The sequence below is a fragment of the Sminthopsis crassicaudata genome, chromosome 1 (genome assembly GCF_048593235.1).
Source record: "Sminthopsis crassicaudata isolate SCR6 chromosome 1, ASM4859323v1, whole genome shotgun sequence".
Lineage (NCBI taxonomy): Eukaryota > Metazoa > Chordata > Mammalia > Dasyuromorphia > Dasyuridae > Sminthopsis > Sminthopsis crassicaudata.
In genome coordinates this window covers 366631053-366654592 of record NC_133617.1, presented here as the reverse complement: position 1 = coordinate 366654592, position 23540 = coordinate 366631053, and the positions used below count along the sequence as shown (strand labels likewise).

At 36.7% G+C, this 23540-nt stretch overlaps 1 protein-coding gene across 4 annotated transcripts in view; it reads right to left on the bottom strand.

The window, feature by feature from the left end:
- SLC14A2 (solute carrier family 14 member 2) overlaps positions 1-23540 on the bottom strand; it is a 679109-nt gene that overhangs the window by 266513 nt on the left and 389056 nt on the right. For 3 of the 4 annotated variants that reach the window (XM_074279251.1, XM_074279254.1, XM_074279252.1), the window contains one exon: positions 20490-20586. The gene's annotated coding sequence lies outside the window, so the exon portion shown is untranslated. The remainder of the gene's footprint in view (positions 1-20489; positions 20587-23540) is intronic. The other variant, XM_074279253.1, reaches the window with a different exon arrangement.

Genomic DNA, 23540 nt, shown 5'->3' with positions numbered 1-23540 from the left:
GAACTTGGGGTTTTCTTTCCTTTCAAGCCATGTGGGGTGAGAAATGGACCTCTTTAGGTTAAAACAAAGAGCTCCTAGACTTTGTGAGGTTTGAAAGATCTGAAGAGTAACTCAGTATCCCAGACATGCCAGGATGAGTTTTTTACCTAGCTCAGCATGGATGCCCAGAGAAACAAGGAGTGATCTTCTGGATCAACGCCAGCAGAAACTGAGACAAGGACTCATCTGGCCACCATATTGCACCTGAAATTGAGCTTGATAGGGCCTGTATATAGGATATGAGTTACTTCGAGCCTCCTTTTCCTCCTACAGAGGTTGGATGCTTCAGAAGATAGTAAATTAAGAAGCAATGTGGGTTGGAGTTTGGGAGAGGTAGGAGAAAACATTTTCTTTTAAGTGATGATAACTAGTACTTATGTAGTTATTTTGAGTTAGCAGGTATTTCCCATCCATTATTTTATTTGATCCTTCAGCAACTCCAACTGTATGAGATAGACTGTTGTATTTAATCTTAAATAGAGACTTTCAGAGGGACTTGCCAGGGTTATACAAAATGATGTCTTAACCAGTTCTCAAAATCACATCTTCTGACTTTGAGCTTAACCTTAGATTATGCTATATGTATCAAATGTGATAATAAGATTGATAGGGATCCCTTTTTACTTCTCTTCCTTCAACTTTTCAAATATTTTGTTGGATAGTGATCAGGGATCTTAACATTAATCTTTCCTCTATAAGACTCAAAGACATATTGAACTCACTTCTGCTGGTTCAGTTCTGGACCAAGGAGGGCCTACAGATTCTAGAAGGCTTCAACTTGAATAACCTAGTTTAGCAATCTGCATGGTCCTATTTTCTCCAGAGTTGCCAGTCCCCTTTTTCCCTCCCAGAGGCACAGTATAGAACAGAGATTAAGGTGTCTTGTTTTTCTTTCAGAAATCAAGCGATCAAGGGAAAGAGGCCAAAGATAAAAGTTTCTTAATTCATACCTAACCATTCAATGGATCTAGTAGTCAATTAACAATCATCACTATTTACCTTTTACTCCATGAGCTTTGGGCTAAGTAACTGTGAAGACTATGAGATTGAAGGGTGACAGAGAAATAAGGGGCAAGATCTGGGCCTTGAAGGCGATCATGAAATAGAGAAGCAGAGTAGTTAGTTATAGATGAAAAACCTCATAATACTTATAAAGCCTTATCAGAACAAAGACAGAAGAGCTCCAAAAGGAAAGAAAAAGCCATGGATTTCATATTGAAAAATATTTCCAGGCTCCTCCAAACACAGCCTTTCTCTGAAGTTGTTCAGTAACCTCAGCCCGCCAAGCATTGGTTGTTGCCATTCACTGTGGCTTCTCTGGGAGAAAATGAGTCAAATGTCTGGGGAGTTATCATTCCTACTACAAAGGCTACTCCCTCTTCCTTACTCTTGTTTTCTTTTCTTCTTTAAAAAATTGCTAATCATTATTAATTTCTTTGCTTCTCCATGTAATGATATTATCCACGATTACCTCACTTGCATTTAATGTGGTTTTAATGGAATTCCAATGGTATTTTAAAGGAATGTCTCAGTCAAGTTAGCATGGACCTTGAAGCTGGAATCTCTCTGTAGAGCCCATCAGAGGTCAGTTAATGAGCAGTGAGAGAAATAAATCCTATGCTTTATACTCCTCCATGTCCACTCATTCATCTCACTTAATACTCACAAAGAGCCTCATGGAATAAAATGAATAGCTATTGTCATTCCCATCTGACAGATGGAGAAACCTTGTCCCTGGGGAGTTAAATGACTAGTGCAATTTCACATAGCTAGTTGGTAGTGGAGATAGGACTGAATCCCACATCTCCTAACTTCCTACTGGTTCGATACCTTCCTCCTCAGTGTTGGGAGGGAAAACACATTGATGCCATTCTCAATCAGAAGACTCTGGAGAGTAAGAGCCTCAGTCTATGCTTAGTTAAATCTCACCCATTTCTCCCCAATCTTTGTGATTCTGTCCATCATAGATGAGATCCTTTACATATTTTATTCTTTCATTGAACCTACACAAGGAAATGATCATGTTCTAAATAGCAACATTATTCATGACTGTTCTGCCTCCTTGAGCTAAAAATGTAATATTCTTCCCTGATTATAACATTCTCTGTTCTTGTAGCTTTAAATCTATTTGACAATATCCAGTCCTTTTATCCATTCCTGTTCCTTCAGGCAACTCCCTGTCCTGATCTTGCTTTCCATATTTTACTACTTTTATGTTGTGGCTAGCTAGTTCAACTGCACACACTTACATACATATACACACAAATACATACAAACACACACTGTATTCTATTATTTTTGCTGTTCATGTCTCACTAAAATCCAATTTTGGTCTTAACAAACACTTTCTCTGTTCCAGCTTAAGTAAAGCTGAATGTCCATTCACACAACTGTTCTGGGTCCACTACAAATGCAAACCATTTAATCTCAGTTAGATGAGGTTCTGAACTTTAAAGCTTTAAATTCCTTTAAGATATCACAGAAATGCCACTCTTATGTGTGCAAGCAACAGAATCTTACTATGTTGTAAAAAATTATTATTCTGAGAATTAGAGATTATTCAGAGAAGCATGGAGAGATATATGAACTGATATAAAGAAATGTAAGTAGAACCAAGGACTTTCCCTTCTGGAAACTTGGACTCCAGTCCCTAAGATCCTGGGTTCTCATAGGTAATTATTTTTGTTTTATCTTTCCCCAAACTAGGACCCCACATCATTTTTGACCCTTTCCAAACATTTATGCCAGCTTCCCCTTCCAGCCATCCCTTTATGTGTTCTCTTCTGCAATTCAAATGTAAGCTCCTTGCTTGCTTTGTAGGTATATCCTCAACATTTATTGCAATGCCTGGCACAAAATAGGAATTTAATAAATACTTTTTCAATCAACCAATCTATTCACAATGACTGCAACAATATAAAAGGAAAGACCTAATAAATATGAAAATATAATTATAACGAATGAACTTGTCACTAAAGAAGAAATGAAAAAATACATTTTCCTCCCTTTTTTGCAGAAGTGAGTGACTATGGGTATGGAACATTTCACATACTGTCAGATTTGGGTGATATGTTGGTTGGTTTTGTGGAACTGCTGTTTTTCTCTTTTTAAAAATGATCTGTCACAAAGTATTCTATGGATAGGGTAGTAGAAAAAGAAATATTCAAAAATGAAGGTAACATCAAAACAAAAGATACTGATGAAGATTTTAATAAAGAAAATGGAGGCTATTCTTCATGAAATCTCTTCCCTATTCCTTGCTTCTAAATTCCCCTAAATTGTTTCCTATTCTCGTCTTCTTTGCTCCTCTGTCTGAGAGAGACAGAGAGACAGAGAGAAAGAGAGAGAGAGACAGAGAGACAGAGACAGAGACAGAGAGTGACAGAGACAGAGAGAGACAGAGAGAGAGAGAGAGAGAGAGAGAGAGAGAGAGAGAGACAGAGACAGAGAGACAGAGAGTGACAGAGACAGAGAGAGAGAGAGAGAGAGAGAGACAGAGAGAGAGAGAGACAGAGAGAGACAGAGACAGAGAGACAGAGAGTGACAGAGACAGAGAGAGAGAGAGAGAGAGAGAGAGAGAGAGAGAGAGAGAGAGAGAGAGAGAGAGAAGAAAGAGAGAGTTGTCAAAGTGAAACCCTTTACTTTTACATCTTCTGGTATTGTTTTAAAGTCTATCTCTATTCCTATCTCTTTCTCTTTTTTGGTCTCTTTGTCTCTGTCACTTTCTGTCTCTGGCTTTCATATTTCTCCCTCCCTCCCTCCCTTTCTCTGCCTCTCCATCTCTCCCTCCCTTCCTCCCTCTTTCTGTCTCTCTGTCTTTTTCTCTCCCCCCTCTTTCTCCCCTCCTCTCTCTGTCTCTGTCTCTTATCATCATCATTATCACTACTTATCTACAATTATTTTCCCTACTGCATACAAATATGTCTAGTTCCCCTATGTTAAAAAAGCAAACAAACAAAAGTCTGGCCTTGTCATCCCTTCAAACTTTTGTGCTAGATCTCTTCTCCCTTTCGGAGGTAAACTTTGAGGGAAAACATTCTGAGTCTATTTCCTTAACTTCCTTACTTTTCAAATCCTTAAAATGTGACTTCTTCACTTGGGATTCAGAAACTTTGTTTTAATATTTTGATAACTTTCAGTGCCATTGATTTCCTTGGTAATCCTATGTCTTTTTTATTTTTTTATTTTAGGCTTAAAAAAACTCCCAACTTATTCTGAGAAGATGTTCATAGATCTCACTAGTCTGCCAAAGGGATCCAAGACATAAAAATATTGCTTCCCTGCTCTAAGGTCAAGGTTAGATTCCAAACCCTCTACAAAGCCTTAGTTGAGTTACCTCAAGCTTCATTTATGTTGCCCTTCTGTACTTCCAGATACCTCCCTGATATCTTGTAACACCTATATCCTTGCCTTTCATCTGCTGTTCTGGGAACTAGAATCAAATCAAATTATTGTTGCTTCAGGAAAGAGTATGAAAATCAATTACCCTGGTCCTGTAACATCCCACATCAAAACTCCTTTCCCTACCCATTAATATGCTATAGATGTTGTTTCTCTCTATAAGGATATAAGATACCAGAGATAAGACTTATCACTTTATCTTCCTTCCCCTACTTAGCACAATACTTAGCAGACTTCTAAATATAATAAATTCTTATAAATTATTTTTCATTCATTCCAGACCTGACTGTCCTGCCCACTTTAGCTTTTGACTCTGTACTGAATTGTACCACTCTAATTATTTCATCTACATTGTTTTCCCCCTTGATGTTGTAAGCTCCTTCAGGGAGGAGCTGGATCTTTTATTTCTGTGTCTTTATTTCTCTTTTATTATTCTCAAAGCACAGATTGGAATACATAGTAGATAATCCAGAAGATCTTGTTGACTAATTCCAAATCAATGTTTTGAAAGCAGCCAATGTGACAGCAGCAAGTGTATCTTAAGTAAAAGTGTTCAACTCTGTCCTTTGAATTGGCTTTTCCCTCCACCTACCACACACAATATGCAGCAACACATTGACCTCTTTACTAAAAAGCTGACCAAGAGTTTCTACTGAGGGGAATCCTACAGAGCTCAGGAAACTTGGCATTAGCTTGAATGAGACTCATTGGACTGAGACATCTATAAATACCAAGGAGGATCACACATCCTTTCTACCCTCTTCTCAGAGCCCTGTCATCCCACGTTTATAATACTAATTACTCTACTAGTCCAGCCATGAAATTTGATTCGACATCTCTTATGTATATTCTTGGGAATCCACATCACTCAAGCAACAGAGCCAAACTATTCATGAAAGAGAATTTCTAAGGGTGTCCTGGAGAGGATTGGAGAAGAAATGGGGCTGTCTAATGCTTGCCAGTGGTAATTGCTCATTTTAATAAATTTGCATGCCATTCTCTGTCCCAGTAGCTTGTAGTTTATTACAAAAGTAACATGTGCTGCTCAGCAATCCCAAAGACTGTTCCAGGTCACATTCTTTGGTTTGGTCACTGACCTTCTGATTCCTCTACAGGAATCCCATTTCTCTTCTAAATAGTGGCCAGGCTCCTGAGAGATCTCTTAGGAGAGAATGCTGCATAAGTTTAGTTTAAAGCAGGCAGTTAGGGACTCAGAAGGTCATTGTTGAGGCTTCAACAAAGACAAATAGTTAATTTATCTCTCTTTCTTGGACTTGTTTCTCTGTCCCTTCTCTCTATTTCCAATCTTATGTTTTCTCTCCTTCTTTATACTTCCTTTCTGTCCTCCCTCTCTCCTTCCCTTCCTTCCTTCCTTCCTTCCTTCCTTCCTTCCTTCCTTCCTTCCTTCTTTCCTTCCTTCCTTCCTTCCTTCCTTCCTTCCTTCCTTCCTTCCTTCCTTCCTTCCTTCCTTCCTTCCTTCCTTCCTTCCTTCCTTCCTTCCTTCCTTCCTTCCTTCCTTCTTTCGTTCCTTCTTTCCTTCCTTCCTTCCTTCCTTCCTTCCTTCCTTCCTTCCTTCCTTCCTTCCTTCCTTCCTTCCTTCCTTCCTTCCTTCCTTCCTTCCTTCCTTCCTTCCTTCCTTCCTTCCTTCTTTCCTTCTTTCCTTCTTTCCTTCCTTCCTTCTTTCCTTCCTTCCTTCCTTCCTTCCTTCCTTCCTTCCTTCCTTCCTTCCTTCCTTCCTTCCTTCCTTCCTTCCTTCCTTCCTTCCTTCCTTTTTCTTTCCTTCCTTCCTTCCTTTTTTCCTTCCTTCCTTTTTCTTTCCTTCCTTCCTTCCTTTTTTCCTTCCTTCCTTCCTTCCAGCCTTCCTTCCTTATTCTTTCTTTATTCTTTTCTTTCTCTTTCCTCTCCCTTTCTCTCTCTTTCTTTTTTCTTTCTCTTTCTATCTTTTCTCTCTCTTTCTTCTTCCTTCCTTCCTTCCTTCGTTCCTTTCTTCTTTCCTTCTTTCCTTCCTTCCTTGACTAGTGACTATCTAGTTCTACACATCATAAACTATATGACAGCCTTTCTTAAAGATGACTCCTTAGATAGGGAGGTTCAGAATGGGAACTCTGTTAGAACATCATTAAAAAGACCAAAGTGCAACAGAATTTCACTGAACAGTACTGTCAATACACTTGGGTTGTGGCACCATTTTCCATTCCGATAGCTGCATTCACTCCTTGAATGTCTACCATAATGTTTGAAATTAAATTCAACAAAGCCTTATGTTCAAGCACTGAGCTCAAGTATTTAAAAACATGGCTCTGCCTTCAATATACTTATGTTCTAGTTGAGTAGACAAGATAAAGACAGGAAACAATTGTAGACATTGCTTCAAAAGAAACAAATAATAGGGAAATAGAGATAATATGCAAAAAAAGAATGGTATGAACTGATTAAGAATAAAATTAGCTGAACTGGGGAAACAATGGTCCTCCTAACCCAAATAATGTGAATGGAAAGAACACTAAAATGAAGCTGAAAACTGAATCATTGAAATGTATGATCTTTGTATGAGGAAAAGACTTATCTCTTTTTTGTTCTTTCTCTCCATTTGCTATCTTACCTTTTTTCACTTACTTTCTTTATGTCCTTCCTTTTCTAATGACCATCTAGTTCTATACATCATAAACTATATAATATTCTTTCTCAAAAATGCCTAAAAATGCCTTTCTCCTTTCTTGCACACATTGTCAGATGTGGTCTATGCACTGGTTAGTTTTACTTATGTTGGCTAGTTTTTTGGGTTTTGTTTTTGTTTTTTTACAAAAGAAGGCTCTCTGGGTAGTTAGAAAAGATCATGATAAATTGTTAATCAGAAAATAAAACAACCTTCAGAAATAATTGTAAAATAACCATTGAGGAGAGTGTGAAAAAAAAAAAGTTCTAGACCTGGATTGGAGTGAGCATGGTATAGGGGATAGAATGCTGGCTTTGAAGTCCAGAAACCTTGGAAATGAATCCTACTTGAAACATTTACTAGCTATAGGATCCTGAGCAAATAACTTCAGTTTTCTGGGAATCATTTTCTTTATCATAAAATGACACAGATAATCTGACCTCTAACGTCTCCCTCCAATTCTATAATTGACAATCTTGGCTCTACTAAAAACAGTTGTGCAATCTTGGTCAAATCATTTTATTGTCTTTCTTTATGTGTTAGTTTCCTCACCTGTAAGTGAAAGCCTGAATTAAATAGCCTTTAAGGTGCTTTCTAGCTTTAATTTCCTATGAATGGAAGGGTTATTTTATGAAAATACTAACTAGTGGGATGGAGGAGGGATGAATAGCATCCCATCAGAGGTGAGTTTAATGCTGTAAAAATCAATGAGGATTTCTGATAGCAAGTGAAACTTGTCAAAAAGTTTCTGTATCTTACAAATGGATCATAGAGGCAGCCAGGTGGCACAGTGGATAAAGTGGACCTGAGTTCAAATCTGACCTCAGACATTTAACATGTCCTAGCTGTGTGACCCTGGGCGAGTTACTTAACCCCAATTGCCTCAGCAAAAAAAAAAAAAAAAAAAAAAAGACTAGATCATGTCAGAGGGAAGTGAGAGGTTCCACTCCTAAATTGTGGTAACTGGGACAAGGAAAGAACATAAATGTTCTTAGGTATTTGGAGGAGCAATCCTTCTCATGACTCTCTGATGTTAGTAATCAAAGAATCATAGAATTTAGAGAGGGACTTTAGAGAATATCTAGCTTAACATTCCTTATTTTATATAGGAGAGAAAAAAGGGCAAGATAAAAGGGGCTTCCTTAAGGCCACCAAACTCAACAGCGGCAAAAGGGGAACTCGACTTGTGGTCCAGTGAATTTCTCTTGTGCTGTCTGCTCATGACCCAGAATGACTTGGTGTTAGGATGATTGCCCCCCTCTCCATCCTCTATCAAATACCAAAGAAGAAAGGCAAAGGCAAAGTAATTTTCAAAACTGTCAGTTCTGTTTTGCTGCATCCCCCTGCTTCTCTCTGGCTTCTCTTCCAACTGCTGAAGCACAAAGCATTGGTTATTAACTTTCTAATGACACTCCATCTCCTTTCCCTTGGCATAATCTAGATATATTCTCACCACCCCTCCCCTTCTTCTCCCACATGCTGCGCATTGTGTCAGAAAACAATCATTAAAGCCTATCTTAAAGCTTTGAGCTGCCTAGAGCAGAGAGGAAAGTTTTCATTGGAAAAAACCTGGACCTGTCAGCTTAAGCCCAGAGACCTGTTCTAGTTCTGTATGGCTCAGAGAAAAGTATTAAAACTCTCTTGGTCTCTGTCTTTTTATTTGTCAAGTGGGGACAGTACTTTCCCAACCTTCCTTTCCAACCTTTCTTACATAATTTAATGATATGAAGAAAGTCATTTATTGAGTCTCTATTGTATTAGGAACTAGGTGCTGGGAATTAAAAAAACAGTGGATGAAACATTTCCTACTCACAAGGAGTGTGGGAGACAGGTTATATATGAATATAAACAAAGTAAATGCAAGATAAAATGGAGAGGGGAAAGAGACAGTAGTAGCTGTGGGTATCAGGGAAGGCTTAATTTCAAAGGCATTGATAGAGGCAAGGCTTGAAAGCCTTTAGGAATACTAAGAAGCAGAGGGGAATGGAGAATGAGTTTCAGTCATGAGTGAAGTCAATGCAAGGATCAGAGGATTATGGAACTATACCCCAAAGTGTGGGTGAAAAGGAAGTTTGGAACCAAGTCATAAAGACATTGAAATGAAAGAGAAGTTTATACTTGAACATTGAAGTATTAGGGTTTATTGAGTAAGAGACTGCTGTGGTCAGATCTGTACTCTAGGAAAATCACTTGTTTGGCAGTTATATATAGGATGAGATGGAAATAGGGTATACTAGAGGCTACTGCAATAGTCTAGGCAAGAGAATGAGGCTTTTAAATTGTGTAATGGCTATATGAACTAGGATAAGTTAACTTATCAGAAAGTGTGAACATAGAATACACAAGATATGGTTACTACTTAGATATGGGTTGGTAAGTGTAAAAAATAAAGCATCACATCAAGGTATGAACCTAGCAGACCTGGGAGGATTGATGATAATAGGGGAATGAAAGGTGCTTAAATGTAAGGTATTTCAATGTTTCAAGCATCCATGATTTCATGATAGTTCATGCATTGATAGAGATAGAAACCTAGGAATATCATACTTGGATGACTTGGAATCAGTAAGATTATAGTATCACTACTGGAAGGGAGCTCTAAAAGGCAAGAAACCATGTATGCCAACTATTCTCATTTTGCATATGAGGAAACTGAAACCAAGGTAAACTAAGAAACTTGAATGAAGTCACAGAGGTCTAGATATGAATCGGATATTCACTTGTTGTGTGACCCTGCAAAAGCTACCTACTTTCTTTGAAATCATTTCTATGTCTGTAAAATAAATATAACAATAGTAATTACCTCAAAAGTTACCATTTAGGTCAATTTACATACAAATTGCAAACTTCAAAGCATCAAAAAAAAAAAAAAAGAAACAACTACAATTATGAGCAGAAGTCCTTTTGCTCCTCTCCTTCACTATCCTGTTAATTCCTCTATGAATAGCAGATTGCATAAACAATCATATTACTACATTCATTTCAATAAACATCCATTGAGCCTCTACTATATGCAAGGGGCTAGGAATACTTGCTGGCTATAATTTTAGTTCCAGACTTCAATTTAGGGTAAGTCTGAGAGAGACCCTGAGTAGAGATTAAATAACGAACCCATGACCACAGCTAACAAGCATCATAGGAGACCTACAAAGACAAAAATAAAGCAATACAGGCCCTCAAAGGGATCATATTTTTACCATGGAAAAGTGAGGTAATCATGATAATTTCTGTGCCTTCCTTGGTTAAAACTGCTGAAATAGGTGAAATTATTCCTTAGGATCTCTCTTCTGTGCTTTCTCATTCCCTTCTCTCCTTGCATTTCCAATGTTATAGTTCTTCAGGGTCTTTCTTATAAATGAAGAAATATTTGGCAAACTAATTCAAACTAAGGTATGAGTGATTTGGCATATTCTTCCAGGAAGAGGGGATATTTGAAATAGGATCCCATGCTTAACTTCCAGAACTAAAATGCTTATTGGTTAGATTTCAGGCAGCTAGTGACAGGCAAGTGTGGGAGATATTTCAGAGGTATGGAAAGTTGACAAATTACAAATTACAACATGCAAATGACCGCCTACTTTGTCTACATTTAGGACCAGGACTATGCAATTCCAACATATCATTGTAGATGATAAATGCAGAGAAGGATAAGCTAGATATATTTTTCTTTCAGAAATATTACTATCAATCTGTACTGCTAACTGGATTTGCAGAATGTAGAAAGTGTTTGGGGTGAGGGGTCAGGAAATCTGATGTCCATCATATCCCATCAATGATATTTGTATGGATGGGTAGAATTATTTAGTTGCTGTAGGATTCAGAGGCAATCCTAAAGGGGTATAAGAACCAGGCCTATATCTAACAGAGTTGTATTGAGGAGCCAGAGTCTCTATACTCTGTACTCTAAATGCAAAGATGTCTTATTCTCTGATCATGGTTTATCTTGGACCATCCAAATCTTATGGAACAAAGCTTTGGCTATAGACAGATTCTCTGGAATCTTTATTTAGTTATATATTTGGAATTTTACAGCCAGAAATAGAAAGGTTCTAAATTCCTTCATGGATTATTATTTTCCTTTGGGATTTTTAATTTTTTAATTAAATACCTTTGTGCCATGAGTTTTATATGGCTACAGTTTGAAGGTGAACAACTCTGAACAGTTCTCAATCCATTATCCCCATCTCACTTGAACATTTTTATCTCAGTGTATATATGATGTTGGAAAAATAACATAGAATCTGGCATTTAAACACCTGAGTTCAAACCCTAGTTCTTCCACCCATGTGTGACCTTGTACAAGTAATTCCTTTTTTCTGGATCTTAGTTTCTAAACTAAAAAACTGAGAGGGATAAAATTACTGATCTTTATAATATGCCTTCCTGCTCTGCCATTCATGGTTTAAAAGGAACATCAAACTTTTCAAAAATAAAAATAAAAGATCCACAACCCTTTTATATTTAATTATTTTCATATCAATGTAACAGAAAAAGTCACAAAAATCAGACACCAAAGACAGGTGAATTTTCATAGCTCAGAGATTCCAGCAGCAATTTTGTAGCATAGCATTTATGAAAAATAATACTGAGGATTTTTTTGTCTCATGTTCTTTTAAGCCATATTACTTTGTTTATACTACCCCTTGATATGTTTATAGGGTATAAATTACTTTAAAATGTTCTGATCTTATGGACTTTATGGGGTTTCTCTTATTCAGATAAAATTTTAAAGGGCATTACACATTGTAAGAAGGAGCTCTTGTACTCTGGGTGCAAAGATGTCTTATTCTCTGATCATGGATCTTGGATCATTACCTTCCAAAATCTTATGGAACAAGGCTTTAGCTGTAGTTAGATCCTCTTGAAACTTTAGTTATGTGTTTGGAATTTTACATCCAGAAATAGAAAGATTCTAAATTCTTTCATGATTATTATTTTCCTTTGGGAATTTTAATTTTTAAATCAAATTATTTTTTATTAATAAAAATATTTTTCTCTCTCTCACCTACCCACTCAGGAAACAAAAATAAAAAGAAAACTCATAAAAATATAAACATACATAGTCAAATAAAATGAATTCCCACATTAGCCATGTCTAAAAACATGTTTCAATCTGTAATTTTTCGGTCAGGAAATAAATAGCATGTTTCATCCTGAGTTTCCTGAATTCTTGATTGGTCATTTCCTTGCTCAGAATTTTTCAGACTTTCAAAGTTGTCATCTTTACAGTTTTGTTGCTATTCTATTAATTATTGTCTTGTTTTTTTCTCATTCCTTTCTGTATTAATTCATACAAATCTTCCCAAGTTTTTCTGTGACAGTTGCCTTCATTATTTCTTTACAGAATTCTATTACATTTAGATATTTTATTACATTCACATACCGTAATTTGTTTGATCATTGCCTAAATGATAGGTACTCCATTAGTTTCCAGTTCTTTGTCACTATAAAAATTGATATAAATATTTTGTATATATGGGTCTTTGGCTTCTTTTGGGATGTAGGCCCAGTAGTGAGATATTATATAAGCCATTTTTTTTCTTTTTAAGGATGAAGAAAGGCTTTTGCTCAAGGCATGTAGTATAGTAAGTGAATCAGTTCATTAGATGACATGATTTCAGTGGGGGAATTTAGTTAGGAGTAGTATAATATAAAGAAGAACTTTAGAAAACTTGTTATCCATTTCCTGACAGAAAGATTGCAGATTGACATATAGTTTTTAGGGGGAAGGGAAAACAGGAGCATAGAATTGCTCCACTGGCTGTTAGTGTTAACTGGAAAGATTTGTGGACTGCATACAATTCCTTCCTTCCTTCCTTCCTTCCTTCCTTCCTTCCTTCCTTCCTTCCTTCCTTCCTTCCTTCCTTCCTTCCTTCCTTCCTTCCTTCCTTCCTTCCTTCCTTCCTTCCTTCCTTCCTTCTTTCTTTCTTTCCTTCCTCCCTCCTTCCCTTCCTCCCACCCTTCCTCCTTCTTCTCTTTCTCTTTTCCCTCTTCCCCTCCTCTTTCTCCCCCTCCTCCTGCCCCTCACCTCTCTCCATATAATTTCTGGGGCAGCATGGGAGAGTATTTCATGTGTCCATGTTAGAGAAAGGAAGAATTAGGTATAGGTTATGAGTCTGCCATATATACCAGCTGTGTGGCCATGGGCAATTCATTCAATGTCTTCATGCCTTAGAAAACTCTCTTGCACCTTAAGTTAAAGATTGCAGATCTGAATGAATTCAGGGAAGTTACACACTTATGATTTCACAGGTATGAGGAATTTTTCATATAACCCCCCAGGGAATATCGACGATTTGTTATTCTCAGGGATTTCAATACATAGTTGAAATTGAAGCTCAAGGTCTAACTAGTTTGGGGGCATAGAAATATATATTTAAACCAAGAAGTTAGGAAGATAAGTCAATAGAATTGCATAAGCAGAAAATAAGCAACCCATTCATGAAATGTGGTAGAAAAGATTCATGTACTAGGCAAAAACTTAATCTAAATAACATAAGGTCATTTTTCAATTCTGGGATCATAGACATTTGTGATCTTTTGTTAAACAAAAAAAATTTTTTTTGAAGTAGGAATACTCTAAACAAGAGATTCTTAATCTCTTTTGTGCGTGTCATGGATTCCTTTGCCAGTTTGGTGAATTCAGTGATATCTCCCAATATTTTTAAGTTGTTTAAACAAAATATATGAAATTACAAAGAAAATAAATTATATTGAAGAGCAGCTAGCCAAATACATATATTATAAAAAAGCTCAATAACTCCTGTTAAGAAATCCTATTCTAACTGTTGGGAAAACTGGAAATTAGTATGGCAGAAATTAGATATGGATCCACACTTAACACCATATACCAAGATAAGATCAAAATGGGTCCATGATTTAGGCATAAAGAATGAGATCCTAAATAGATTAGAGAAACAGAAAATAGTCTACCTCTCAGACCTGTGGAGGAGGAAGGAATTTATGACCAGGGGAGAACTAGAGATCATTATTGATCACAAAATAGAAGAGTTTGATTACATCAAACTAAAAAGTTTCTGTACAAACAATACTAATGCAAACAAGATTAGAAGGGAAGTAACAAATTGGGAAAATATTTTTAAAAGGAAAGGTTCTGACAAAGGTCTCATTTCCAAAATATATAGAGAACTGACCCTGATTTATAGGAAACCAAACCATTCTCCAATTGATAAATGGTCAAGGGATATGAACAGACAATTCTCAGAGGAAGAAATTGAAACTATTTCCACTCATATGAAAGAGTGTTCCAAATCACTACTGATCAGAGAAATGCAAATTAAGACCACTCTGAGATACCACTACACACCTGTCAGATTGGCTAAGATGACAGGAACAAACAATGATGACTGTTGGAGGGGCTGTGGGAAAACTGGAACACTGATGCATTGTTGGTGGAGTTGTGAAATAATCCAGCCATTCTGGAGAGCAATTTGGAATTATGCCCAAAAAGTTATCAAACTGTTCATCCCCTTTGACCCAGCATTGCTGTTATTGGGCTTGCTTATATCCCAAAGAAATACTAAAGAGCGGAAAGGGACCTGTATGTGCCAAAATGTTTGTGGCAGCTCTTTTTGTTGTAGCTAGAAACTGGAAGTTGAATGGATGTCCATCAATTGGAGAATGGTTGGGTAAATTATGGTATATGAAGGTTATGGAATATTATTGCTCGGTAAGAAATGACCAGCAGGAGGAATACAGAGAGGCTTGGAGAGACTTACATCAACTGATGCTGAGTGAAATGAGCAGAACCAGAAGATCACTATACACTTCAACAACAATACTATATGAGAATGTATTCTGATGGAAGTGGAAATCTTCAACATAAAGAAGATCCAACTAAAATCTTCAACATAAAGAAGATCCAACTCACTTCCAGATGATCAATGATGGACAGAGGTAGCTACACCCAGAGAAGAAACACTGGGAGGGGAATGAAAATTGTTAGCACTACAATCTGTCTGCCCAGGTTGCATGTACCTTCGGATTCTAATGTTTATTGTGCAACAAGAAAATGATATTCGCACACATGTATTGTACCTAGACTATATTGTAACACATGTAAAATGTATGGTATTGCCTGTCATCGGGGGGAGGGAATAGAGGGAGGGGGGGTAATTTGGAAAAATGAATACAAGGGATAATATTATAAAATATATATATATATATATATATATATAATAAAAAAAAAAAAAAAAAAAAAAAGAAGAAGATCCAACTCACTTCCAGTTGATCAATGATGGACAGAAATAACTACACCCAGACAAGGAACACTGGGAAGTGAATGTAAATTGTTAGCACTACTGTCTATCTACCCAGGTTACTTATACCTTTGGAATGTGATACTTAATGTGCAATAAGAAAATGGTATTTACACACATATATTGTATCTAGGTTATATTGTAACACATGTAAAATGTATGGGATTACCTGCCATCGGGGGGAGGGAGTGGAGGGACGGGGGGGGATAATTTGGAAAAATGAATAAAAAAAATTAAAAAAAAAAAGTCATAAATGACGCCTAAAAAAAAAAAAAAAAAAGAAATCCTATTCTAGGGGCAGCTAGGTGGCGCAGTGGATAGAGCACCAGCCTTGAAGGACTTGAGTTCAAATTTGCTCTCCAACACTTAACACTTCCTAGCTGTGTGACCCTGGGCAAGTCACTTAACTCCAGCCTCAGGGGGGTAAAAATCCTATTCTAAATTGTCATGATCATTCATTCTTCGGCATAAATGAGTTTTTAAATTCATTTTCTCAGAACAGATCTTTTTATGGTTAAAGAAGGACAAGTGGGCAGGTAGATAATAGTTTGGTGAAAACACAAGACATCCATATTGAGTTGGAATTAGTGGAGACCTGAATTCAGATTGGAGTTAAGAGGAGTGATTGAGTTAAAACTTAACCATCTGTACTTCAGAAACTTGACCTTATATATCTATGTAAACATTGTCACATTCTGTTATACCTGAAACATCAGGATAATGTGAGTGAATTAAAGGGTTTGAGCTAAAGAGCTAGTTAAAGTCATTGTAAATGACCTGCTTGCCCCTCAACCTCCAGGCTGCCAGGTGATTCAACATCAGACCTACCTGCTAGTCCAATTCCAGTGCTGGGACTGTGCGGGTTGAGATAGAAGAACCTTTTTAGGACACAGTTTATTATCAGCTGAGCCCTAGCATCTTTGTGATTGGTCCTACTTTGATCCCGAATATCTAATTCCCAGATAATTAAGTTCCTTTTCTCCCCCAATAGTATTTTATTTTTCCAATTACATGTAAAGATAGTTTTCATCATTCATTTCTGTAAGATTTTGAGTTCCAGATTTTCTTTTTTTCCTTGCTCCTTTGCCTCCCTTCTCCTCAAGATAGCTAGCAATCTGATATAGTTAATACATCTACAATCATTTAAAACATATTTCCATATTCAGGTAACTGAGTTCTTGCTATGCTTTCCAGTTTTGCAGAGATGACATTGCTGATTTGTCTGCTGGTTCTTCAATGACTCTTTCCAACTGGTATCCCTAACTATCCCAGTGGAGAATCTTTCTGCTTCTTTCCCTTTATGATGAGGTCTCTATATCATCCTGCTCCTCTGTTTATGGTCAACAACTTTGAGCTTGATTCTATCTCCTGGGATCTATTCATATGAATATATAAGTCCAAAGAGTTTACAGGGACACGGAATAAAATAGAAAGACCTCTTTGTTCAAAAGCCCTGGCTCTGACTGTCATCTCTGCTACTTATTAGCTGCTGATCGACTCACTCTGGACCTCAGTTTTCCTTGTCTATAAATTGATATTATAGTCCCTGCTAATTCTAGTTCATGGAACCACAAGCAGTGTTGGAGTATGATGGCTGCCATCTCCTCTACTTATTTCTCTTGTTCTCATAATGAATGCTGCTCTCTACTACTCCTGCTCCTGCAAGAATCTGAGAGTTCTAAATTATTTCTTCCCTTTTTCTGGAGTCAATGTAATTCTTATATGAATTTTATATATATATATATATATATATATATATATATATATATATATATATCATATATATAATTAATTATATGATTTTTTCTGGGCCTACTTTCTTAAGTTTTTTCCTTCTACAATTTCCTCTACAATTCTAACTGAGTGAGTAACCTAAATATTCTATGTGAAATGTAGCCTTCAGCCCCTATTCCCCACTTTACTCCCTGGTTTCATACGGTGAGCTGAGCCCTTTTGAGATGCTGTAGGGGGGCTGAAATGGCCCACAATGCACTTGGGCAGGCCAATTGTGAAATAATCTGTTTCTATGTTTTCCTTTTTTTTTTTTTTTTTTTCTAAATTGCCTATTGCCATAACACCTCATGCCATGAGGACAGCTTCCTCTTAGATCCCAGCTGGTTATCAATTTATGGCCTGAAACCTGATGACTGATAGCCCTTATAACTTTTCTCTTTGCTGGTGGACCTGAAGGTGCTATTTTCTTTAATGCTGTAAGTAGTTTATTAAAAGCCAAAAGGACAGCGCTCAGAGCTGAAGACCAAACTCAATCTTACTGACCAGGTCCAGATGTCTTTAATACAGGCCTGAGGGAATTCATCTATTATTATTAGTGTTACCTTTTTTTTTTTTTTTTTTAAGATTATTGAGTTCATTTTAAAAAAAAACATCCTTTGCCCATGTACCCTTGGGCAGTAAACACACTAACTGTAGCTGTAATTAAAATACTTTAAAAAGCACCAACATTACTGAGAAAGTATCCAAGGCAGGGGGGAGGGAAAAGAGGGATCCAACTTGTTCTGCTTGGTAATGGAAGACAGAATTAGGAACCACTGGAGAAAGCTAAAAGAAGGCCAGTTGGATGAAAATAAAAAAAAAACAAAAAAAACCAACAACAACCTAACATTTATTTAGAGTTTTCAAAACTTCAATGGACAGTCTTTTTTTTTTCTTTTTTGATTTTTCAATTTTAACTTTATTTGCATAATCCCAAAAGTACACAAAGTATATGTGTTAATTATAAACTAGCATAAGACTACTTCCAGGTTCCTGGCAAGCATAAGTCTGAGTGCCTATCACAATTCAATATTTTTTTTTGTTTAGGGAATGTTAAGGGTATCTGGTAAGAGATATTGAGAGGGAAAAGTGGTCTCCTAAGCTCAAACCAGAAGTACCATTTTCTAAGAAGCAAAACAATTCTTCTATATTTCTCTGGGCTTGGGTAAGCTTCAGTTGGCTCTGGGTTAGATGATGCTTGTCTAGATCTTCAAACTTATTACTTTTTTTATTAAAGCTTTTCTGTTTACAAAACATATGCACGGGTAATTTTTCATCACTGACCCTTGCAAAACCTTCTGTTCTAACTTTTTCCCTCCTTCCCCCACCCCCTCCCCTAGATGGCAAGTAGTCCAATACATCAAACTTATTGCTTAAGGAAAAGTTTTCTTTCACTTGAAGTATTCATTTGAAAGCTATATAACTGCCACACAGGGGAAACTATCAGATCCATAATTTTGTAGAGATTGGACTAGATGACTTCAGGGACTGTTACAATGCTGAGGTGTGTGTGATTTTGCATTTAAAGCAAATATTCAATGAATGAATATGGCTTGTCATCTCAAGTAACATTTTTACTTATCAGTGATTATCTCTCTTGAAATTAGGGGTGAGCTTTAAATGTCCCCTTTCAGGAGATACTTCCCCATGTGCTCCAGAGTCTGGCAGAATCAATTTTCTGTCACATGAAGCTTATTTCTTGTTATTTAGCTTTGGACAGTTATCCACTAAATGGCTCTCAATCAAACCATCCCAGGGCTTGCTACAGTTCAGATATTTCAGTCATATTGACTCTTTGAGGGGTTTTCTTGGCAAAGATACTGTAGTGGTTTGCCATTTCCTTCTCCAGCTCATTTTACAGATGAGGAAACTGAGGCAAACAGGGCAGAGTGACTTGGCCAAAGTCATATAGCTAGTCAGAGTCCTTCTTGGTTCCAAATCCAAAGCTCTAACCATTGAGCCACTTAGCTACTTATCCCAGGGCCACCTGTTTCCAAATACCAAATTCCTGAAGGTTAAAATTTCCCTAAAGTTGAACCATTGTTGCTGGGTTTTACCCCACCCCACCTAAGACATACTCAAACAAAAATTGTCTACTCAGAAAAAAATCAGTCAAAATGAACATTGCAGGAATCACACAGCATCAAGAGAAAAAGAAGTGGGTATGGGGGGGGATTGTTTGTGGAAATACAGAAGAAGGACCAGCTCAACTCCATGACTTTGGTGATAATGACAGAGTATTTGCTTATACTGGAATAACCGATCTCAACTTCACTTACAGGTCGCAGCCTTTGACTTTATTTATGAGGCTTAAGACTGTCCAGCACGAGGCAGGTAGCCAATGGCTTCTTCCCCAAGAGACACCATCATGAGTTGCTAATCCAACATGGCTCCACTTCTCAGGCCTAATTTCCAAACACTAAGTCTATGTCCCCTGAACTCCTAGATTACCCCTATTATTCCCACAAGACCACACAAGAAGTAGGCCGCAGAGGTCATTTAAAGAGCCAGAAAATGTTAGACAACTTTCCTTTGAGTGAGAGTACCCCAAAGCATCTCGCTTCCTAGAATTTCTGGTAAAAATGCTAGCTCTCTCAGCAATAACCTTTAAGCTACACAATTTCTCCTGACAGACTCATGAATAGAGCCAATAGCATTTCAGGTCAGATTTGGTCTGATTCCTTTTCAGTCTTGGAAAGCTAGCCTTCCTTTCCCACCAGTTTGTCTATCATGAATGGCTTCCTTTGAGCTGTAGGGGTAAAAAGTAACTGGTTCATCTGTCAAAAGATTCAGAATCTGCTTTTGGCAGAGCAATAGTTTTCATCAGCAAGTGACCTTAAGGTAACATTTACATTATAGAAGACACCATTCTGGCTGGAAGGCCAAAGTCCCATCTCTGGGCCTGCCTGGCAGAATGAGACAGCAAAACTAATAAAGTGTGGATTTTATTAACAGCTTCATCTTTTATCTTTCCCACATCCTCCCCTCTTTGAATTTCACATTTGTGTGCAGCCTCCTCAGCTGCTCATCTGTCATTCACAAATAAATAGAACTCATTCCCTTAGAATCACTCAGGAAAACCAGACACACGTAACTGCTAGTTAGAGAAGAAAGTAAATGGCATTGAAGAAACACCATGTCTCTGAAGTTTAGGTGCTCCTTCTCTGAATGAAGAATCTCTCATGATTTGTTTCATCTCTTGTTCCTAAATTGAATAAAATCCCAAATCTTCAGAGATCTATTTTATTAATTTTTAAAGAGAATCTTTAATACAAATTGTTATTTCTGGAGTGGCAAACACAAGGCAATGAAAGAAGTGGTCTTGGCAAGAGCCTACTCACAATTAGTGCTTTGTGACACGTGGCTTTCTGGCTTCTGGAAGAGGTCTTGCCATAAATTTCTGTGTAGTCCAGTTCAAGCCAAGTTCCAGGAGACTACCTTATAAAGACAGAGAAAGTCAGAGTCCATGGGTGCAAAGGATAATGTGTGAGTTCTCATCTCACAAATATATTTTCCTTCCTATTTTCTGCAGTCAAGTCATAGATTGTGTCTGTAGAGGCAAAGCATTTAAATTCAAACAATAGGATATAAGATGAGTTTTAGTTCATCATTTGAATTTGAAATCAACCAGAGGAAATTTCACTCAAAGATCATGATGAAAGTAATCAGTTGAATTAAACAACAATCAATTTTTATTCTTTTCAATTAGTGAGTGCTCCCATTTAGCCAGTGCAACCATTACCTATGGAGGTATGGAGTGGTAGACCTGGAATCAGGAAGACAGGAAATTTCAACTTTACATACCAGATGTGTGACTATGAGTAAGTCACATTTCATTTCTGAAACTAAGTTATTTTCCTTATCTGTGCAATGGGGATAAAAATACTCTTAGTATCCATTCTATATGAGGTTTTGAGAATGGATTATGTATGCAAAGAGCTTTGTAAATGTTAATACTCTATTTAAAAAGTCAGTTTCTATCATGCATTATTTTTTAAACACTAGTTTAATTGACTGAAGTAATTATTTATTTTGAAACAACCATTTACATTATGCAATACAAACTATTCAAATCAATTGGCTAGCTATTTAAAAACAAGTAAACAAACACATCTAGTTGTTTGAATGTAGCCTTATTTTTTCTCGAAGCAATTTGGCTGTGTAGATACCATCACCTTTTCCAAATTTTAGCCCACAGTTTTGGAAAACCTTATATACTTCCGTGGCCCATTACCATTCTTAACAGGCTTTGGACCCCTGAGGTTGCTTTAAGCAAAGGGTGCAATTTCAGCCATCTAAATAAGTAAATAAATGGGGGAGAAAATCCATGTTAATTGCAGCAATTTGCAGTACTTTCAGATTCTTAATTAAGAAATAAAATAGGATCCATTATCTAAGCCAGCTTTATATGACACACATATATCAGCATTATGACTAGAGAAAGAGGCCCAAAGTCACCCCTATAAATGGTTACATAGACCAATCAGTGGGACATTATTGCCAAAGAGCTATAAGAAATAGCCAGCAAAATGTGCATTATCCATAAACTCTCCTTGCCTATGGACTATATTGTAATTTTAATTGAAGGAATGGCAGGAAGGCCAGCCTTTACTATGTGCAAAATTCTGTAAGAAGCATTTTATTCTTTTAAATTAACTTTATCTCCTCCTAAATATGTAAATATAGGATGAAGGTATATATTTGGAAGTTCCCTCCAATAATACATGTTACAACCCATTCATACCTACCCATGCTCTTAGATTATTTTTAAATTAATTAATTAATTTTGAGACACATTGCTTTATGAATCATGAAAGAAAAATCAGAAGAAAAGGGAAAAAAACATAGGAGGAAAAAAACACAGAAAAAAAGAAATGAACATAGCATGTACTGATTTGCATTCAGTCTCCATAGTTCTTTTTCTGGATACAATAGGCATTTTCCATCCAAAATCTATTTGGATTGCCTTGGATCACTCAACTACTGAGAAGAACCAAGCCTTTCATAATTGTACTAGATGTATTCCTGGTTCTGCTTGTTTTGCTCAGAATCACTTCACATAAATCTTTCCAAGCCTTTCTAAAATCAGCTTGTTCATTATTTTTTTTTTTTTATAGAACAATAATATTCCATTACCTTTACATACTACAACTTGTTTAGCCATTCCCCAAGTAATGGGCATCTACTCATTTTCCAACTCTTTATTATCACAAAAAGAGTTGCAACAAACATTTTTGCACATGTGGATTCTTTTCTCTCCTTTAAGATTCCCTTGGGATACAGACCCAGTAATGGCACTGCTAGGTCAAAGGGTAGTACAGTTTGATAGGCCTTTGGGCACAGTTACAAATGGTTCTCCAATGATCCAACCATAGGGATCATTTCACAAATCTACCAATAATGCATCAGTGTCCCAGTCTTCCCACATCCCCTCCAGCATTTATTATTATATTTTCCTGTCATCTTTGCCAAGCTGAGAGGTATGAAGTGGTACTTCAGGGTTGTTTTAGAGCATTTTTTCATATGACTATAGATGGCTTTAATTTCATATCTGAAAATTGCCTGTTCATATCCTTTGACCGTTTATTAATTGGGGAATGACTTGTATTCTTATAAATTCGACATAGTTCTTTATATATTTTAGAAATGAGACCTTTATCAGAAGCACTGGCTATAAAAATTTTTTCCCCACTTTGTACTTCCCTTTTAACCTTGTTTCTGTTGATTTTTTGTGCAAAATCTTTTTAATTTAATGTAATTAAAGTTGTCCATTTTGTCTTTCTTAATGTTCTCTAGTTCTTCTTGGCCATAATTTTCTCCCTTCTCCAAAGATCTGATAAATAAATTATCCCTTCCCGTCCTGATTTATTTATGATATTACCCTTTATGCCCAAATCATTTATCAATTTTGACCTTATTTTGTCATGGAGTGTGAGATGAGGGTTTATGCTAAATTTCCAATATATTGTTTTCTAATTTTCCCAGAAATTTTTGTGAAATAGTGAATTCTTCTTCCAGGAAATGGAGTTTGGGGATGGGGGTCCTCAGATTCTTAACCAACCAAACTGACCTTTCCATAATAAGAGACAAAAAGTTTCTTGATAGAAGAGATAGGATCTTCATCATTGTATTTCTCTTACCAAATTCTTTCCACCTAATAGCCATTTAGTATCCTCTCCCACTTCTATCCTCTCCCACTTAGCTCTTAAAAGAATCTTTTTATGGAACAGATTTGACCAGGATACTTCTGTACTCAATAAGTTTCTATAGCTTCCTTGTTCCTCTGATACCAATTTATCTCACCCTCTCAAAGATACTTTGAATGCTCATGCTTATCAGATGCACAATTATATCATATATATATATATATATATATATATATGTACACACAT